The sequence below is a fragment of the Macrobrachium nipponense genome, chromosome 32, assembly GCF_015104395.2.
Source record: "Macrobrachium nipponense isolate FS-2020 chromosome 32, ASM1510439v2, whole genome shotgun sequence".
NCBI classification, from domain to species: domain Eukaryota; kingdom Metazoa; phylum Arthropoda; class Malacostraca; order Decapoda; family Palaemonidae; genus Macrobrachium; species Macrobrachium nipponense.
This window is the reverse complement of record NC_061094.1, coordinates 66,450,437-66,471,391: the sequence shown is the minus strand read 5'-3', so window position 1 is coordinate 66,471,391 and position 20,955 is coordinate 66,450,437.

Sequence of the window (20,955 nt, the reverse complement as noted above, 5' to 3'; positions counted from 1 at the left end):
TTACAAAATGTACACAGAGAGAAAAAAATAAATACATAATCCAGTGCTTTTCCACAGAAACGGAGTATGTATCATTACAGAATTTGCTGCCACAACATATCCCATTGACTGGAATTGACCCTTTACATTCATCCCCATGGAATGTCATAAACAACATCTATGAAAACAGTGCAAATCTCCGAGTAATCAACTCCGAAAGGAAAAATCAGCAACAGATCTCATCACAGCATTATCAGCATTAATCCACCTGTGAATGCCTCACGTGCTCAAATCGCACTATAGACTTGTCTAGTCAGACTTGCAACCTCAGAAATTGTTATTCCTCCAAATGGCCCACAAATTCTTTACTGATACTATATAACCATATTCCACAAAATTATCCCTAGGACATCCACAAAGATAGCCAAAAATTGTCCTCGAAAACATAACTCATTCATGATACTGCCACAAGTACAGTGATGCTCAAATCTCATGCGACATGTTTCCATAGGATTTCGTTCAAAATTCACTAACTGGCAACCTAACATGCTCTATATCTATCTATTATTTCAATGCGGAAACGAGATTATTGAATACAATAAGGTCATAACATGCTTCATAAGAGTGAAATCTGTCATATATTTCAAAACTGTAAGAAAATGTCACGTGTAGCAAATTTCAGAAAAATCTCTTTCGAAACATTTTCAAAACTTTCGTTCACACATCGCTGAAGCATTCGACCAAAACGAAGTTATCATCAAGCATCAGTTCAAATGTTAAATAAAAAAACGAAAAAAATTGTCATAGCAGTAACAATGTTTCAAAAGCAAGCATAAAATTTTAACCAGTATTATTTGACTACTTTTACACCTCAGTGCAAAAAAAAATGTAAAAATGCATATACAAAAGTCGAATGCGCCCACCAATATCAACGTGTGAGGGGAGCGTGTGTGATAGATCATTAGTGTCGGTGCAACAACAACCACCCAGTGTAACATAAGTAGGTCTACACTGACTAGCGACAATGAAATTATCTTGAAAACATTTACTTTATATGTTTTAGAAAATATTATGATTTTCATACATAATTATTTGTTATAATTCCTAAATATTTCAAAAATGATGGCATACTTGCAAAAATTCGCATATGCAAGTATTCTTTTGTCAAAGCCAAGATATTGTTCCTAGGCCTAGGTGTTATATTTCTTTACTTTACACTTAACAGTCGCATCTCTTTATTAACAATTTCTGGCCAGAAAGCAAATGAGGTTATCTACACATTCTTGCACTTCAAGTTACCTTATGAAAGAATAAATTATACACCAAAAGCGAGCAAAAGGAATTTTAAGAAAATAATATTTTAAACCAGTTGAAAAACAAGTGTTCCATACGTCTTGATAGTTAATACTTATGATATTTCGATTAATAGCCATCTTCTCCATATAATCAAAATCAGCAGCATCTTTTATTCCTCAAAGAACAGGTGATCTTTGCAAATAAAAACTTTAGTAACAGATTACATTTCAGAAGACTTAGAATATCTTTTAGGCCTATAAATCATTTTGCAACATACAACCAGCTTAAACGCAGTCTAAAACTTCAACATTCAAAGAAAACTGGTTGTAATTCATATTCCTACTCTGAAAATGTTGTCATGACTGTTGAGCTTATTAAATAAGGTCTACTGTCATAATGCTACAGACGTACTAGTTATGTTGACCAGTCCGAGGAGCATGTTAAGTGCGCTTTCATTGATGGCACCGTTAACCTTATCACACCGCACTTTGAACTAAGCAACGTAAAAAAAAAATCAGTTAAAATCACACAGATTACGAATCATACAAATGCATAAAAGGGATCATATTTATATAACCATAAGGAAAATAGGGCTAGCTGTGAATTCGCAAACTTGACGACATGTATGACGTAAAAAAAAAAAAAAGTTTAACGCTACTTGGCAACGTCACGTTGAGTCTGAGAATCTGGACGATACAAAAAGAATCATGTCGCATGAGATTTGAGCCCCACTGTACATAAAACCACATTACCACCTAGTTGGGATATAAACCACAGAAAACCACAATTCAACCATTATATGCCACCAAATATAACCACTGGTGAATATAAAAATACAACCTCTTCATAGGGACCCATAAAACCAAAAAAACCACAATACCCCCCTCTTGGCTCGTACAACCACAGATCACCGCCAAAAATTATAGCCTCAAAAAAAAATTCAGCCCAAAAATTCAACACCAAAAAAAACGCAAAAATTCAGCCCCAATAAACCCATACACACAGGAACCACCACGGGCTTGTCATAATGTTTCTCAGCTTATAAGATATTTGCCATACTTTTCAACTCGATTTTCCACATGAAATAATTACCTATGGTTTATATGCCAAATCGCCGCAGTTTGCGCATAATAAGAAAAATAGTAAAAGAAATGAAAGAGAAAATAAAAAATATTAAAATAATCTGACTAAACACTGTTCACCATCAATTTGCAAAACCAGAAAAAAATGCAGCTGCGCGACATTATATTAGTTACCACAACCAAATCTTTTCAGTTTTGATATATGGGTTAATTTCGATTGACCAGTTTTTTCCTCTAAGACTATAAATCTGTTTCCAGTCTTTTCCTCAACGACTCTAAAAGGACCCTCAAGTTTCGGACCCAATTTGTAATTTAGTTCATTTCTCATGTTGATTTTCGGAAATACCTTGTCTCCAACATTGATTTTAGGATCAGATGTTCTGCTATTACTTCTTTCTACCATTTCTCGGGTCGTGGCCTCGAGATTACGGCTGAGACAAGCATGTATCTTTCCCGCTGTAGATATTAATGCTTCGATTGTATCTTCCCCATGATGAGGTATAGTTAACAGATCGAATGTGCCTCGTGCTGGGCAACCAAATAGGCTTCAAATGGAGATATTTTAACGGAATCACTAACCATAGTGTTAATATTATGTCGAACAACATCAATATATCTATCCCAGTTTGAATCATTACCACCTACAGTCTTCCTGAGAGCTTCAAGCACTTTCCTGTTTGCTCCTTCACACAACCCATTAGCTTCAGGTCTGCATGGAATAACTGTTACTTTCTGTATCCCCGTAACTTCCGCCAAACATTCTAAAGTTTTGTTTACAAATTCTCTGCCATTGTTGGTCAAAAAAACCTTGGGTGAGCCATATCTTCAAATGATACCATTGAAAAATGCTATAGCTACCTCTTCAGCTGTTTTATGCTTAAGCAGAAAAATTTCTACTATCCTCGTAAGTTCATCTATTATACTAACAAGTACTTATTTGCATATCTAGATTCACAAAAATTTCCTAGGATATCCATATGTATTCTCTGAAAAGGTCTACTTGGTATAGGATATGACCCTAATTTGCAGGAAGTTATCCTTGCAGGTTTGCAAGCATTGCATACTGTACAGTTTTCACAAAATTTTCCACATTTTTCCACATATTTTTCCAAATATATTTAGCACGCACCTCATTATACATTTTTTCTATCCCCAAGTGTGGACTACCGAACCACTGTAATTAGGACTCTCGGACTTACAATCTGTGTCGTGTCTCCTTTACTTTCACTAGTTCTCATTATTTATATTTAATTTTCCTGACCAACAGATTACCTTCTAACTCCAAACCCAAAAAAGGTAACTTATAACGTTTCCTGACTAATTCCCCTCTAAGAAACGCTTTTGCGTCTGCCAAAATTTCATCTTCATCCTGCCTTTGCTCTATGAGACCCATATCCCATCGTATTGAATCGCAAGTGACTAGTGCAACTTGAAATCCTTCCGTGTCATAAAAACTTCCACTAAGGGTGTCCGCTACTACATTTGATTTGCCTTAAATATATTTGAGCTTTGCATCGAAGTCCCTTATAGTTAGAAACCATTGAGCTCTTTTAGGCGACAAGTCGGTCTTATTAAAAAGATCCAATAATGGCTTGTGGTCTGTAAGGACTTCTACTTTATTCGCCATCAGTAGCATTTCAAAAGTTTCAAAAGGAATCAAACTTGATACTACTGCAAAGGCTTCTTTATCTATGGTAGCCATTGATCTTTCATTGGTGCCCTTTGTCCTAAACTTCCTGCTATAAAACGCTATGGGATTGAATTTCCCATCACACATTTGCATAAGGCAAGCACCTATACCTTCCTGACTGGCATCAGTCACTAATGTGAATGGTTTAATGAAATCTGGAAATTTCAGAACTGGGGGATTCATTAACGCATCCTTAAGTGTCTGAAAACTATTACTCTGGGGTTTCCCCAATTCAAATTGAATGTCTTCCCGCAATATATCTGCTAGAGGAGCTGCTATGTTAGAAAACCCCTTTCACAAACCTATGAAAGAAATTGGCAATACCTACGAAGGACTTAATTTCTTTCTTTGATCTTGGGTTGCGAAAAATCGCTATTGCTTTGACTTTATCGTCGTTTACTTTAACCCTTTCCTTGGATATGACATGGCCTAAATATGTGTTGCTTTTTCAAGAACGAACATTTAGCTAGCTTAATTTTCAACCCTGCTAATCTAAGCCTCCTAAGTACTTCCTTAAGCACTTCCAGGTGTTGCACGATCGTGTCTGTTGCGAATAATATATCATCCATGTATACAAAAACATTTTTACTCAATAACCCGTTCAAAACTGTGTTCACCAAACTTGTAAGTCATCGGACAGCCCAATAAACCAAACGGCATCCGCGTAAATTCATAGTGTCCCTTGGGCACTGAAAAAAGCTGTATATTCCTTACTACTCTCACTGAGAGGGACCTGCAGAAAACCCTGCGCTAAAGCAATTGAGCTATAAATATTATAAATGTCCCCAATTTCTACAAAAAGATCTGGATACCGGTCAGGAATTGTTTTTTAATTTAAACGTCTAAAATCGATGCATAAACAGACAGAGCTGTCCTTCTTAGGCACTGTTAACAGAGGAAAGTTATATGGAGACACACTAGGGCTAATTATTCCTTCCTCCTTCCATTTATTGACCTCTTTCTCTACCTGTTCTCTGATTTTGAAAGGTATGCGGTATGCTGGAATATAAATAGGTTTTATGCCATTCTCTAAGTTTACCTTATGTTCTAACACATTAGTCAATCCCAGTTTATCACCTTGTAAGGCTACTGTATCCCCAAATTCTGCCAAGAGCTCGCTTACCGCTTCAACATACTATAATCTGCATTAGCTAAATATTTTCTAAATATTTGTTTCCTTGATTGCATTTCTGCCTCTGAAAATTCAGGTTTCCCCTCTACAATAGCCACTGAACCACTGTCATTACTCCAATCTTGGAGATCTACCACATATGTATTCCTTTGGTATTTCCTATTTGTGTCATTACAGTTGAGTAATTCTATCCATGTAACACTAGCGTTTGATACACCGTTCACTGGTGCCGTGCTAATAATCCCTCTTAGTTTCTCACTACCCTCAATTACGCACACACCCGAGGGTTTTCTCACTTCCCTCAATTTGACTTTTACCATAGTCTTTGAACCTGGCATTAAAACAACATCCTCTGATAAAACACATTTATATAGGTGGTTAGTACCTCTCCATTCCACGATCCAATAAATATCACCACCCGTGGTTCTCATTACATCCACCCCATTGTTAGTATCAGAAATAATATTCAATATTATATCAGTATCACCACCCTAATGCCATTGTCACAACCACCAAAATTGTTACCACCGTGGCCCCCAATATCTCGTTAACATCACCGCAGTTATTCCCGTATCATCAGTGTGGGTTTTGATATTACCACTCCCCATATCCCCAGTATCATCACCATTAGCACTGCCAAACGCACGCCCTTTTTCGATAATCTCCATATCCTCAGTTCCAATTACATCCTCATAAGGGAGAAAAACACCAGGTATTCAAACCGTTATACCACTAACACCGGCATGGACCAAAATCTTGTCTCCTACATACAGGATGACCCAGCAAAAGTCTGTTGCCCAAAACAACCCCTTTTATAACCAAAAATGGTTCTATTAACTCTATCACAGAGAGTAAACCATATTCTAACACAACCCAGGGTGTTTAATCTATGGGCTTGCACATCACACACCGTCTCTGTTGAGGGTTTCCAAGGGTAATGGGAGAACATGGATTGATACAAATTATGATCCATTAGGTTGATACCCGCACCGGTATCAATAAATACCAGGATATCAACATCCTTTACTGTTCCATAAACTATAGGCCTGGGCTCTGGGGCGTCCCCCACGAGACCACAATGGCATGTACAAATCACCTGTACCCTTTTTGTTGATCGGCCTTCCAAAACTTTCGCCGATCCCTATGTCCTCTTAAGTGACCTGCCTGGGAAGTTCTCGCATTATAACTCCCAGAACTTTGAGGTGTAGGTCTGGCATCTTTCCGTATCTGAAACAGACAAGATTGCCAATAGTGATCCACTCTACATACTTTCTTTGGGTGCCCTGGTTTATTACAATTGTAACAACGCAACTGCTGTTGCCTTTGATCCACCGATCTTCTATTATATTCTACTTTTGCACACAAACAGGGAGAAGAAAATTTTGTCTCTCTTTGCACCGTATTTCTTGGACCAGTCCCATTAAAAAATTTACTATCTACAGTGGGACATTTAGACATATGTTTCTGAATTTGGGCATAAATGAATTTTTCGTCTGATGTAGGTTCAATCTTTTCATCAAAACTGTCCACTATTGCGTTTGATACATCCTGTAATAGCATCGCAAAATGGATCAGTTTATGTAAATTGTCAAGTGAGACACTACCCCCGTTAACCCACTTAGAGGTTTTCAATTTTTTTATCCATTCTCTCACTGAGTCAAAAAGCTTTGAGCTATGTTCAGTAAGACTAGTTGTGCCTTTCCGGATTTTATCTAGCCCTCTTAAATCTCTCACCATATCCATGTGTTCCTTTGAGCCATAAGGTGCTCTTGAAAATGCTTGCAAATCAGTCCATGACTGGCATTTTGCATATTGAAACTCCAACAACAGGAAGGAAAAGACCCACCCTTATTGAAATCTAACAAGTTTTTCACCTCCGTGAGCGCCTCTATATCATCTGTAATCCCATTGGCACTTAAATAATTATTCACCCCTTCAATAAAAATTTGCACCGTTTGTGAAAGAACTCCGTCCACAATCCCACAGAATGGAATCACACACGCATTAGCATTTGTAATCCGGTGAAGCAGAGTTTGTGTACCACTTGCGCCAGCCATTTTTCTCTCTTTACGAAAATCCTTATACCTCACGAACTTCCCCGACTTCAGTAACATTAATATATTTATGCACACACAAATCCCAATCCAGAAAAATTAATTATAATCATCCACCAATAAAAGATAAAAATAAACATGCACCGCACCCAGCAAACCACCATATGAACAGCTGTTAATATGAAATACAAGGTCGCGCCTAAAACAAAAAAAACAGGAGGACAAAAAAAAAAACAGTTCGAGAGAAAACTGCTTCACTCAACACCAGTGCACACGCCTGCCTCTCTCTCTCTCGGGCGCAAGGGCCCAACCCACAATACCAATTATCCCAGCATATCTAACCACAAAACCACTAATGTCCACCGAATCTCGAGGGACATCAAAATAAAACACACTTTTGAGTAAATTGACACAATAAAAAGAGAAGAAAAAAGTAAGGAAAGGAAACATAAAATTATACACTCAAGTCTTCACAGAACCGGGACCAGAACTTGTTTACCCCTTGCAAATGCGCGTAATCTATTCACGATACGCTATAAACACTTTAATATGCCAAAAATTACACTTCACCTCCCCAAAACCCCGAAACATGACTTCACACTAACTATTAGCTAGAAGGACTGGCTAGCACTCACATACACGACAACACCAGCCTACACCCCCAAGAATCTAACGGCCTGAACTCAGCAATAATAATGCGAGTTGCCCGTGACATAATTACAACATTCTTCAAAAAAATATGCCTAATCTATCTATAGTCTATTCGGAAGCATTACCTACAGCTTATGAAACCTTTTACTCGCTGCCACCAAACTCTTAAACACGTATTTAGAACTAAATGATACTCGTTTAGACAAATGAAAGAAACTACTAACAAGCAACTGCCTACATCTCCGTGGCTAAAACTGAAATGGAAGACTAGGCTAATAAACCATCGTAAATAAAAAATATACTTATTTCCCAAACTAGCTAACATTAATATGGAACAAAATGAATACATTAAAATGGAGTTAAATGAATAAAGTCTGAGCCCCCAAAAACCGTAAACTGTCATTTTCCTCTCCTGAACCAGGTTTAAGTAAATACCCCCATTAAATCTCACTGTCTGATTAACTACACCATTTTAACAGTCATTAAAGTCTTTGAGAACCCATTCTCTTATATGGTGCCATGAACCCATCTGAAATAAAGAGAAATGTAAAAGTTAATCAAAATGAATGTGTACGCATCACACTTCTTTTTCTCTTTTCACTTCAAAGGTTAACTTTTCAAAATCTCATCTTACTCTACCTTATGATGGGCATTCTCAAACCTCCTCCTGGTGTGTTCTGCACAATGACACAAGCAATCAAAGAGTGTCCTCTCTTCTTTTCATCACCTATCACTGAGACCCATACATCATACGCTACGAACACACAAGCAGACACGCCCCGCGGAGCGCCTAGCAACGATCGGCCCCAAGCATGTGATCTCTAAGGTGTAGCCAACCTCAGATCGCATAGGTCATCATTCCTGGCTGTTTTTCATTTCAGCACTCTTCAAGGAGGCTAGGGCCTGTCGCTAAGTGCCCCTCTCTCCAACTGGAAAAAGCTGAGATTAACAATTCACTACCGCACCTTTATATATATATATATATATATATATATATATATATATATATATATATATATATATATATATATATATATATATATATATATATATATAGATATATCTATATATATATAGATATATATATATATATATATATATATATATATATATATAGATATATATATATATATATATATATATATATATATATATATATATATATATATAGATATATATATATTATATATATATATATATATATATATATTTATATATATATACATATATATAAATATATATATAATATATATATATATATATATATATATATATATATATATATATACGAATACCACAGGAAAATGATAGTCAGAAATCCAAGCATTTTCATCTTTACTAAGACATTATCAAGGAACGAATGGAATACAATTGGAGAGAAAGGTCTCAGGTATGCAACAAGATCAAGAATACCAGATGGTTAATTGTTAAAAGGGTAAAAATTACAAGAGATAATCCAGGATTATCGGATATCACACGGTCACAAACCTAAACAGATTTGACCCTAACCGAAATTACAAAGTATCTTTACAGTTCAAAACATGTAAAAACTGAATATATTAATTTTGTTGCTATATTTATCTACAACTTTTTTCATTATGAAAGCATCAAGTTTAAATAAACCAAGACTTAAATTTAGAACATTTCCATTATTTGACTTGATGAAACAAGATTCGATGATATTCCTTTTTACTGTGTCATTACATGGGATTAAGGCTCTTGCTTGACTCCAGTTAATAGGATGATCTATATCTCTCATATGTACGAATAATGCATTCGATATTTGCCCAGTTCTCACAGAATATTGGTGTTGTTTGAGACGTTGTGAAAGAGATTTACCGGTCTATTTGTAATAGACTTTATCACACTTTTTGCAAGGAATTTCATATATGCAGCCTGGAAGATCTTTAGGAGAATTTTTGATTACTAAACTCTGTACATTAATATTACTGAAAACAACATTTATGTTAAAAAGCTTTAAAATCTTAGGAATATCTAAAAACCTTTCATCATAGGGTAATTTTAGAATGTTATGCTTACTAAATTCAAGTTTGTCATTAGTTGAATAAAATGTTTTTCTAGCTCTTTTCCATGCCACATCTACAAAAGTCGTTGGGTATTTAAGTTTCAATGCAATATCATAAATAGTTTTAATCTCAGCATCAATAAACTGCGGGCTACAGACATGTAAAGCCCTTAAGAACATCCCAGAAAAAACAGAGAATTGAACATTTTGATGGTGATTGGAGTAGTAATGAACAAAAGAGACAATGTTAGTTGATTTCTGAAAGACTGAAAAGGTGAAATTTAAATCATTTTTATGGACAGTCACATCAAGAAAATTCAAATTACAATTTCTTTCTTCCTCTACAGTAAATTTTATAGAAGGGACTAAATTCTAGAGATTATTAAGGAATTCCTGGAGATTTTCGTGAACTGGCCAAATACAGAAAATATCATCCACATACCTAAACCAAATAATTTTTTGGGGCAAAATTTTTGGTAAGAGTTTTGTCAAAAAATTCCATGTAAATATTGCTAAGGACCGGAGATAAGGGATTACCCATAGCCATGCCAAACTTTTGTACAAAAAATTACTGTCTTTGATACATAACCTTATGAGACTAATGAGGTTTGCTACAGTTAAGAGAATGTCATGACGTTCTAATTCATCCTCCAAATACTCAAGTAAATCATCTACAGGCACTTTTGTAAATAAAGAGACAACATCAAAACTAACCATATTATATTCAAAATTCAAATTTAAACTATTCAATTTGTTTACAAAATTAACAATGTTTTTAAAATTCGTGTTAGAAATGTTTCCTACCAAAGGTGTAAGAATTTTTACAAGCCATTTAGATAAATTATATGTAATTGAGTCCATTGAACTAATGATTGGTCTGATAGCGTTATTGATTTTATGTGTCTTGACTAAACTATACATTTAATGTAGGGAGGCGCATATTCGTACATATGAGAGATTTAGATCATCCTATTAATGGAAACGTTCTAAATTTAAGTCTTGGTTTATTTAAACTTGATGCTTTCATAATGAAAAAAGTTGTAGATAAATATAAGCAACAAAATTAATATATTCAGTTTTTACATGTTTTGGACTGTAAAGATACTTTGTAATTTCGGTTAGGGTCAAATCTGTTTAGGTTTGTGACCGTGTGGTATCCGATATTCCTGGATTATCTCTTGTAATTTTTACCCTTTTGACAATTAACTATCTGGTATTCTTGATCTTGTTGTGTACCTGAGACCTTTCTCTTCGCTTGGATTTCTGACTATCATTTTCCTATGGTATTCGCTTATTTAATGAAGTCACGTGTATCTACTGTGATTTTTTAAGCATATATATATATATATATCTTATAATATATTATATATATATATATATTAATATATTATATAATATTATATATATAATATATATAAATATATTATATATATATTGTATTTCAAAAAATATAATATATAATATATATAATATATATATATATATATATATATATATATATTATATAATATATATGATATATCTATATATAGATATTATAGATATTTATATAATTATATATATATATTTAATATATATATATATATATATATATATATATAATATATACTATATATATACATTATATATAGATATATAAGATATATATATATATAATTATATATATATATATAATTTGTATTTCTAAAAATATAAAGTATATAATATAATATATATATATATAATAATATTATATAATATATATATATATATATATATATATAGATATATATAATTATTCGAGCTACAAATGTCCTTTAATATCTAATTCGCTCTACCTCGGAATTGATATATTTTCATATATGTACCGAGGGGGGAATTTTTTTGTTGATATAATTTCGTACCCTCATGGGATCGAACCACCATCCAGTTGGACGGGGAACGAAATCAGGAACGGACAGTGACGCTACCGAATCTGCTATCAGAGAGGCTATAAGTTTATATCGATTCGACCATTTACAAGTCACCGCCGATCTCGGTGGTGATTTGTAATGGTTAGAATCGATATAAACTTATAGCCTCTCTGATAGCAGATTCGGTAGCGTCACTGTCCGTTCCTGATTTCGTTCCCCGTCCAACTGGACGGTGGTTCGATCCCATGGGGGGACGAAATTATTATCTACTAAAAAATTCCCCCTCGGTACATATATGAAAATATATCAATTCCGAGGTAGAGCGAATTAGATATTAAAGGACATTTGTAGCTCGAATGATTTATATGAATCACGGTGATGTGATAAGTATTCATATATATATATATATATATATATATATATATATATATATATATATATAGTATATATATATATATTATATATATATATATATATATACTTATATACCCAAGTTCCGCAGCCTACATGCCCATAAATGAAGATAAGGAAAATATGGGAACAAAATCAGAAAGACTTAAATGTGGTTAAAAAATAAAGTTCTGTTCAAATTCCACCTCTGCCATGTCACTAACTTTACGGTCTGGCTGCCAATACGTGCATGGGGATGCTGTCTATACTCCATGAATTAATATGCACAAATGCTGACATTCGCCTCCCGCCATAAACCTGTGATCATGCTTATTGACAAATGTATCTCTATCGACAGTTTTTCTTTGACGTCAACATGTTTGTAAGACCAGAAATTAAATTATTTCTATGAATGGCAAATAAACTCTGTAAAACTGAAATGAAACTAGGTTTGGGCGAAGGGGAAAAAAGTGAAAACTCGACTCTCCATGTTTTAGAGGAGCGAATCAGTTATCCTGACATGAAAACTAAATAAAAAGCTTGCACCAGATTTTTCACTATCATTTATCTCTTCTCTAATATCCCTTAGTTTATGCGCAAAATTCTTTGGTAGCTAAACTCACAGTAGAATTAGCTCATTAGCTCTAAGAATTTTGTTTTGTACACTAACCCTTGTCTCTCTCTTCTCTCTCTCTCTCTCTCTCTCGTCTCGTCTCTCCTCCTCACTCTCTCATCCTCGTTCTCTCCCCGTCTCTCTCTCCTCTCTCTCCTTCCATCTATATATATATATATATATATATATAATATATATATATCTATATGATATAATATCTCGCTCTCTCTCTCTCTTTCTCTATATATATATATATATATATATATATATATATATATATATATATATATATATATATATATATAGAGGTAGAAGCCACGAAGAGCACACTCTATTGTTTCACTTTCCCTCGTGTCCTCTACCTTTATTTATATATTCATCACTTCCAAATTTTCGTGATTCGGTTATACGCACAGATATATATATATATATATATATATATATATATATATATATATATATATATATATATATATATATATATATATATATATATATATATATATATATTAAATGGGTGCGTGTGTGTCCACGTACACTGCATCTAATTTCCAAGGAAATCTTGATTACATCATCCCCTCGTTCCAAGTTGTCTAACTGTCATTCCATTACCCATGACTTCATTTCAGCCCTTCTCTTCACAAGAATCTCTCCCGGGATCTCGTGTCAAAAAACCTTTTCCTCGTTGACCGCAAATCCCTCATCTTAGCTATCGAATTCCAATACCTCCCAAGATTCTCCATTGCTGGGAGCTTTTCGCCTTTTATTTTTTTTTTTTACTCATCGGCTGTCTAATTTCGTCAACGCCTCACTATTACGGAGACTGGGTTCTGTTTCGCTTATTGGGAACCTATTTCGGGGAAATTTTATAATGCCATTTCCTCCGGTCCTTGAAAGTAATATTTTTACCACAACTAAATTTTTTTTCTTTGTCTGATATTGCTCCTCTCGTACGCTGATCTGATACTGTAAAATTGTAACGTCTTCGTCACCTTTGTAAAAAAATAAATGAATAAATAAATAAAAACTATTGCTTTTTATTTATCGGGATCTTTCTGAATTCCATATTCATAAAAAATTCCTTGAAATAACAGTAACACTGTGTAAATTTAATTTTTTTTTTTAAAGAAAAAGTACTGCTTTCTTTCTATGCCATCGACAACTTTCGTCAAAACAAAAAGAGCGAAAGAGGAAAATAAAACGATAGAGAAAGGAAAGGATGTCTGAACTGCATATTGCACACCATGAAGGAATGCACGTTCGTTAAGGGAGCGATAGAAAACAGGGCAGCTTATGCGGGGCACGTTTAGTTTTCGCTCGGAAGGAAAACCTTCGAATTGCGGAGTCTAGACTCTGAATTATACCTCGTCTGGGATCTTTTATTCTTATTCACAACGCGTGCCTGGTTCACAATGTCCAATGCATTAACGGAAACACATGCTGAATATTTATGCATTGCAAATAACTATCATCTGTAGAGGATCAATTTACATAAGCAGGCATAAGTATAAATAATGTCTGCTGTGTCTTCATGTTAATGCCTAGTGTGAGATTGATGACAAGTACACAATTTATTCATTTACAAATTTCCATATATGTTTACTTCATATAACTTCAAGTAGCTGATTTTCATGTAAGTGTCTGGGTATATGAGACCACAGCACATCATTAATATTTTCAAAATCTGCTTTACAATGACGGGAATAATTAGATGAATAAATAAATCGATTGTCTGAATTGAAACATACTCAGCTAAAAATTGGGTCGCTTTTAATTCATTACGCCTTTCCTGTACTTTTACTTCCACAAATCTCCACTCATTCCCATACTTCATTCTCATTTCCTGTCACCCGAAGGGGTCCAGTTCATACTATGATTACTGGATTATATTTTTACAATAATATGATTATCATTAATTAGAAAAAACATTTCAATCTTGAAAAATAATAGAAAGAACTCAGACTTAGAAAAGAGGCTACCTCAAAAGAGGATACTCATACGTAATAGAGGAAAAGTGAGGGAAAAATAAAACTTTTTCAAAGACAGCGAAACTAAAAATAGCCCTTACATAAGACAACCAACAAACCCAACCACCCTTTTTTTTAGGAATACAAACCGTTAAACGTTCGGGAATTATCAGTTTACATTGCAAGCCTTTATTTGGAACAAAAGATATATAGTTGGAGGCTAAATATCAGTAGAGATCAGTTGAGTAATAATAAAATATTTCTTAACCATATAACACACGCTATGCAGTGAAGTCGACAGATCACACAGAAAGAAAAAAAAATGGAAAACCAGATGGTCGAGTCTTCTATTTTGTTCGATAACAGACAAAGGTTGGTTGACGATGGATCTGCCAACACTTCTCGCACTTGACCCACACTGGATAACATTGGAGCTGGGGAAAAGGTGTCTGCAGATATATGACTGGGAACACGAAACAGTAATATTAATGAAATTCTGGATAAAAAATAAAAAAAAAAAGATATGAAAATACACTTGGAAAAGCTTATAGGTTGTTTTAGATTTTGCCAATAAATACTGAAGAGTTGCAAAGTATGGTCTTTATTTCATAAATAATAATGATGATGATACTTTTCAGAGAAAGATCATGATCAAGATAATAGCGTTAAAACGGTTCGTTATAATTATAATTCGTATTTACGTTATTGCAACTTTAACTACTACTAGTGCTACTACTAAATAATAATAATAATAATAATAATAATACTTTATTAAAAGTAATGGCTACTTCAGCAGCATTACACTTGTAGAGATTCCTCTATTTTCCGAATAGCGGCTTTTTCCGTGCTACTTAGACAGGCTAGTAGAGCGCCTATGGAGGTCATGATCAAATACAGAGCCAAAATTGGTGTATATATTTGAATTTTACAGATAAAAAACTATGATACCATAGTTATCAAAGTCATTAACGATATATTATATATATGTCTCTCTCTCTCTCTCTCTCTCTCTCTTTCTTGAAGCAAGCGAGCTTTCGTCTGGAGCTGCCAGACATCCTCGGGCTGGGAGCTGAGGGTGGACTGATCTTTGAAGCGGTGTCCGTCCTCGTTTATATTTGGAGTTGACAGCAGGGGGTCCGCCCATGCTGATCTACTATTGGCTGGTGGCGGTAGGTCTTCGTTTTCATTGGTGGCTTGAACCGGGTCTCAAGCCACTTTCCATGCGTTGATGGTTGCGATACTGTAAGTCCTGCAGCCACCTAGACCTCCTTAGCGGCGCGGTTACGTCGATGGGCGTTTCGCTATGCTGCGGGACGTCACGGCTAACTTGATTATGATTGGCTGCGGGAGTATCTCGTTCGGGGGCGTCGTCTTCCGTGGAGTTGTCGTGCTCGGTGGTGTCATTGTTGGTGGCAGGTCTTCTCATACTCGTAGGGAGGAGAAATTCTTCCTGCGTCGTATTTAGTGTAGGTCTTACTTGCTGGATGAGAAGCGCCTCCAGCAGGCGTAACCGACGGGCATCAGGGGCCTTCCCGATGATCTTCGTGTTTTGGATGATCACATCCCGGGAGATGGCCTCTTGATGTTTGGTGCGTGCGTGAGTTTTTTGATAGCCCCCTCTTTGGGCGTGGCACGAGAGTCTCTTCGACAGGCGCATGGTAGTCATACCAACGTAGGCGCCGCTGCAACCGCGGACTGGGCATGTATACTGGTACACCACATGCGTCTGCTTCAAGGGGTCTCGTACCTGTGGAGAGGGGTTATTTTTCATAATTAGGTCGCGCGTCCTCCGATTCTGGTAGTAGATAATTAGGTCGATATTTTTGGTGTCGTCGGTCGGGGATACATTTTCAGAAATAATTTTCTTGACTGAGTCCTCTTCTTCACGGTAATGTGAGCTCATGAAGGCTTTATAATACAGCTTGATATTATCCTGGGGGCGGGGTTGCGGGCTCTCACTACCGTACCATTTCTCCAGGGCTGTACGGACTTCTCTGCTTATTAATTTATTTGAATACCCGTTATTTACGAGTACTTGGGAGGCGCGGTCGAGTTCCTGATGAGTGTCCTGCCAGGTCGAGCAGTGGGAGAGGGCTCTCCTGACGAAGGCCCTGACGGTCGTGCTTTTGAATCTGGCGGGGCAGTCGCTGTCACCATTGAGGCAAAGTCCTAGGTTGGTTTTCTTTGTGTAGACGGAAGTACGGAGGCCGTCTTCCGTCTTACTCACAAGGACGTCGAGGAAGGGGAGCCGATCGTCGGTGCTGTATTCAACAGTGTAATTCAGCACGCTGCACTGCTGAAATGCCTGACGGAGGGCTTCTACCTCATTCTCGGCGTCGACTTGAACAAAGATGTCGTCGATATATCGTCCATATCTGCGGGGTTGCTGCATCCTAGCGAAGACTCGTTCCTCCACGGTTCCCATGTAAAAGTTAGCGAAGAGTACCCCCAGTGGGGAGCCCATCGCTACGCCGTCCTTTTGGCGGTACATCTGTCCTCGGTGGGTGGAGAAAGGGGCCTTCTTCGTGCAGATCTCCAGCAGCGTACGGAGCGAGGCTTCGGGTATGTTGAGGGGCGCCGTCGACTGACTCCTGTAGACACGCTCAAGGATGATGTCAATGGTTTCGTCGACAGGCACGTTCGTAAACAGGGACTCTACGTCCAGCGAGGCGATAATCCCGGTGCCAGGGGCGTCCTTGATGACTTCTAGGAATTCTACTGACGACTGCAGGCTGTACCGACTCGGGACGTAGGGGGGTCAAAATTTGGTTAAGACGTTTAGCCAAGGCGTTAGTAGGGGCGGGCGTCTGGCTGATGATCGGCCGGAGGGGGTTTCCTGGTTTGTGAGTTTTTATGTTACCGTATAGATAACCCAGGCTGTAGTCTCCTTGTATGGGCGGGAGATGGACAGCGTTAGTCGCAGCATTCACTACACTGATGACCCCGTTGGCCTCCCTCTTGATGTCGTCTGTCGGGTTTCTTGTCAGGCGCTCGAACTTGCTCTCGTCGGACAAAATGGCATCCAGCTTCTCGTGGTATTCAGCAGTGTCAATCAAGACGAAGGCTGCCGTCTTGTCCGCGCGCCGCACCGTGATGTTCTCCTTCTCCTTCAGTTCCTTCGCCGCTTTCTTCATCTCCTTGGTGAGGATCCCGCTGGAGTGCGAGCCCCTCTCCGTAAGGGCTTCAGCACGAAGATCATCGGGAAGGCCCCTGATGCCCGTCGGTTACGCCTGCTGGAGGCGCTTCTCATCCAGCAAGTAAGACCTACACTAAATACGACGCAGGAAGAATTTCTCCTCCCTACGAGTATGAGAAGACCTGCCACCAACAATGACACCACCGAGCACGACAACTCCACGGAAGACGACGCCCCCGAACGAGATACTCCCGCAGCCAATCATAATCAAGTTAGCCGTGACGTCCCGCAGCATAGCGAAACGCCCATCGACGTAACCGCGCCGCTAAGGAGGTCTAGGCGGCTGCAGGACTTACAGTATCGCAACCATCAACGCATGGAAAGTGGCTTGAGACCCGGTTCAAGCCACCAATGAAAACGAAGACCTACCGCCACCAGCCAATAGTAGATCAGCATGGGGCGGACCCCCTGCTGTCAACTCCAAATATAAACGAGGACGGACACCGCTTCAAGATCAGTCCACCCTCAGCTTCCCAGCCCGAGGATGTCTGGCAGCTCCAGACGAAAGCTCGCTTGCTTCAAGAAAGAGAGAGAGAGAGAGAGAGAGAGACACATATATATATATATCGTTAATGACTTTGATAACTATGGTATCATAGTTTATCTGTAAAATTCAAATATATACACCAATTTTGGTTCTGTATTTGATCATGACCTCCATAGGCGCTCTACTAGCCTGTCTAAGTAGCACGGAAAAAGCCGCTATTCGGAATATAGAGAAGAATCTCTACAAGTGTAATGCTGCTGAAGTAGCCATTACTTTTAATAAAGTATGCTTGAGAGAGGGTCTGCTTCCTAAGTACAATAATAATAATAATAATAATACTAATAATAATAATAGCTAAATGAGACAATTCCAGGAGAGACTACATCTTCGCCAATCTCTCTCTCTCTCTCTCTCTCTCTCTCTCTCTCTCTCTCTCTCTTAAACTTAGGTCAATTTCAAAATCTTTACTCAAATGAAAGGCCTTCGGACAAAACAGTGTAATATTTTGATATATTATGCTCGTTTCCCAAATATTATTCCACTGGATCTCTCTCTCTCTCTCTCTCTCTCTCTCTCTCTCTCTCTCTCTCTTCAACAAGACTAGAATCTAATTCAACAAGTAATTATTCCATCAACGAGTGTTGATAACACTCCATTTCCACGGATGCTCGTGGTTATAAACCTCAGTCGGATTTTAGATTTGTGTAAATCACGTGGCACGTTCAATGTATTCCGTCATTAGTCGATGGCTGTCGGGGTAAATGATATGCAAATTAAAGATACCAATCTTGATTAGGGCAACTGGCCTTGTATAAGTTAATATTTTTTTTTGGCGTGGGTAATATAAAAATATTTTAGCTAGCTAATGAATCGACTGGGATATCAAGTTACGTAGAACTGTCAATTAGTTAAGAAACATCCAAATGGAAATAAGTAATGAGAAATTGAAAAGCTATCCTAAATCATAAATATAATTTCAGTATTTGTCATCCTTGTCATTACCTCAACAATCCCTCAAGAATCAAAAGAAATGTCACAAATTTCATTTTAGAGTTCCAGATATACCAAACCTATTCTCTTTTAGTTTAATGTTTGTTACTCCAGCAACCGTTAGAAGTTGTCAATTTGATTACAACAATCCATTCTATTTTTACTTATACATCAGCAAAAGTATGAATGTGGCATTAGAAGTTATGCATTCTTCTTTCCCAAGCAGCAATATCATGTTTTGTAACAAGGGACGCAATGAAAATATATAATATAAATAACTGTGGTAAAGATATACCTTACATCCCTAAGTTTATTTCGTCAATAATGGGTATCATATTTCACTCTTTCTCTCTCTCTCTCTCTCTCTCTCTCATTAGAGTATCTTGAGACATCACCCTAAACAACTCGTACAAAAATAAATTTCCTTTGGTATGATGTCCCAAAAGGTGGAGACTTCTTTGAAGTCGAACATCAAGATGATTTGTGTGGCTTTGTATCTCGGTAAAAGGGGTTTGGCCTTATTCAATTCTTAAAGGGACAGCTTAGAAGACGGTCCAATTAAGGGTGGACATCCCATTTTCCAAAACAGTCTACTCATATCTCTTTAAAAAATATATAATCAACATTTACAATTCGCGAGACTAAACTTTAGGTACCATTATCCATAAAAAATGACACACCTTTGCGTTATCTCGCGAACATGCTTAGAAACAAATGGAAGAACAAACGTAACCTCCTTGGCGGAGACGAACATTAGATTTACACAGGTAAGTTCAGGCGATCAATAAGGTCTCTACCATTAAAGGGTTCTTGAGACATCCACCTGAATGACTCATCGGGGAAAGTTTGTCCTTCGACAAATGTGACAGATTTTCAAGGTTTCTTTGATGACAGCTATCAAGGTACCTGGCGTTGACCTCATCACGCTAATAGTACTACTCCTCAGTTCAGACCTATTGAAACTGTTCGGCAAAGAAAGAAAGAAAGGAGGGCAACTGAGAGAGAGAGAGAGAGAGAGGCCGATCGTGATTGGGATTCGCTTTCCAAGTAAAGTACAGGGTGTCCATAAAGTCCCAGTACAATTGCAAGTATTTATTGCTCAGAAACCATATAACATAGAGTAATGCAGTTTTTGTAGAATGTTCTACATTTCCTAAAGTTTACATTCAGAGCACTTCCTTCTACAAAAAACTGCATTACTCTGTTATATGGTTTCTGAGCAATAAATACCTATAAAAGTACTGGGACTTTATGGACACCCTGTACTTTACTTGGAAAGCGAATCACAACCACGATCGGGACTTAATGGACAAACTGTATATTACCCCTTTCGTCGTAAAGCCTGGCATGGTTTATAACACGGTTATGTAAAGAACCTTAGCCTGTTCGACTTGCAGGCAACGTAACCTACTTAAATTAAGATCCATCGGGACTGCCAGTGCACAAAATAACGTTGAAGAAGTACTGCCTGGTAATGTTGCTTCGGAATTTCGATCCTGCCAATGGAAAT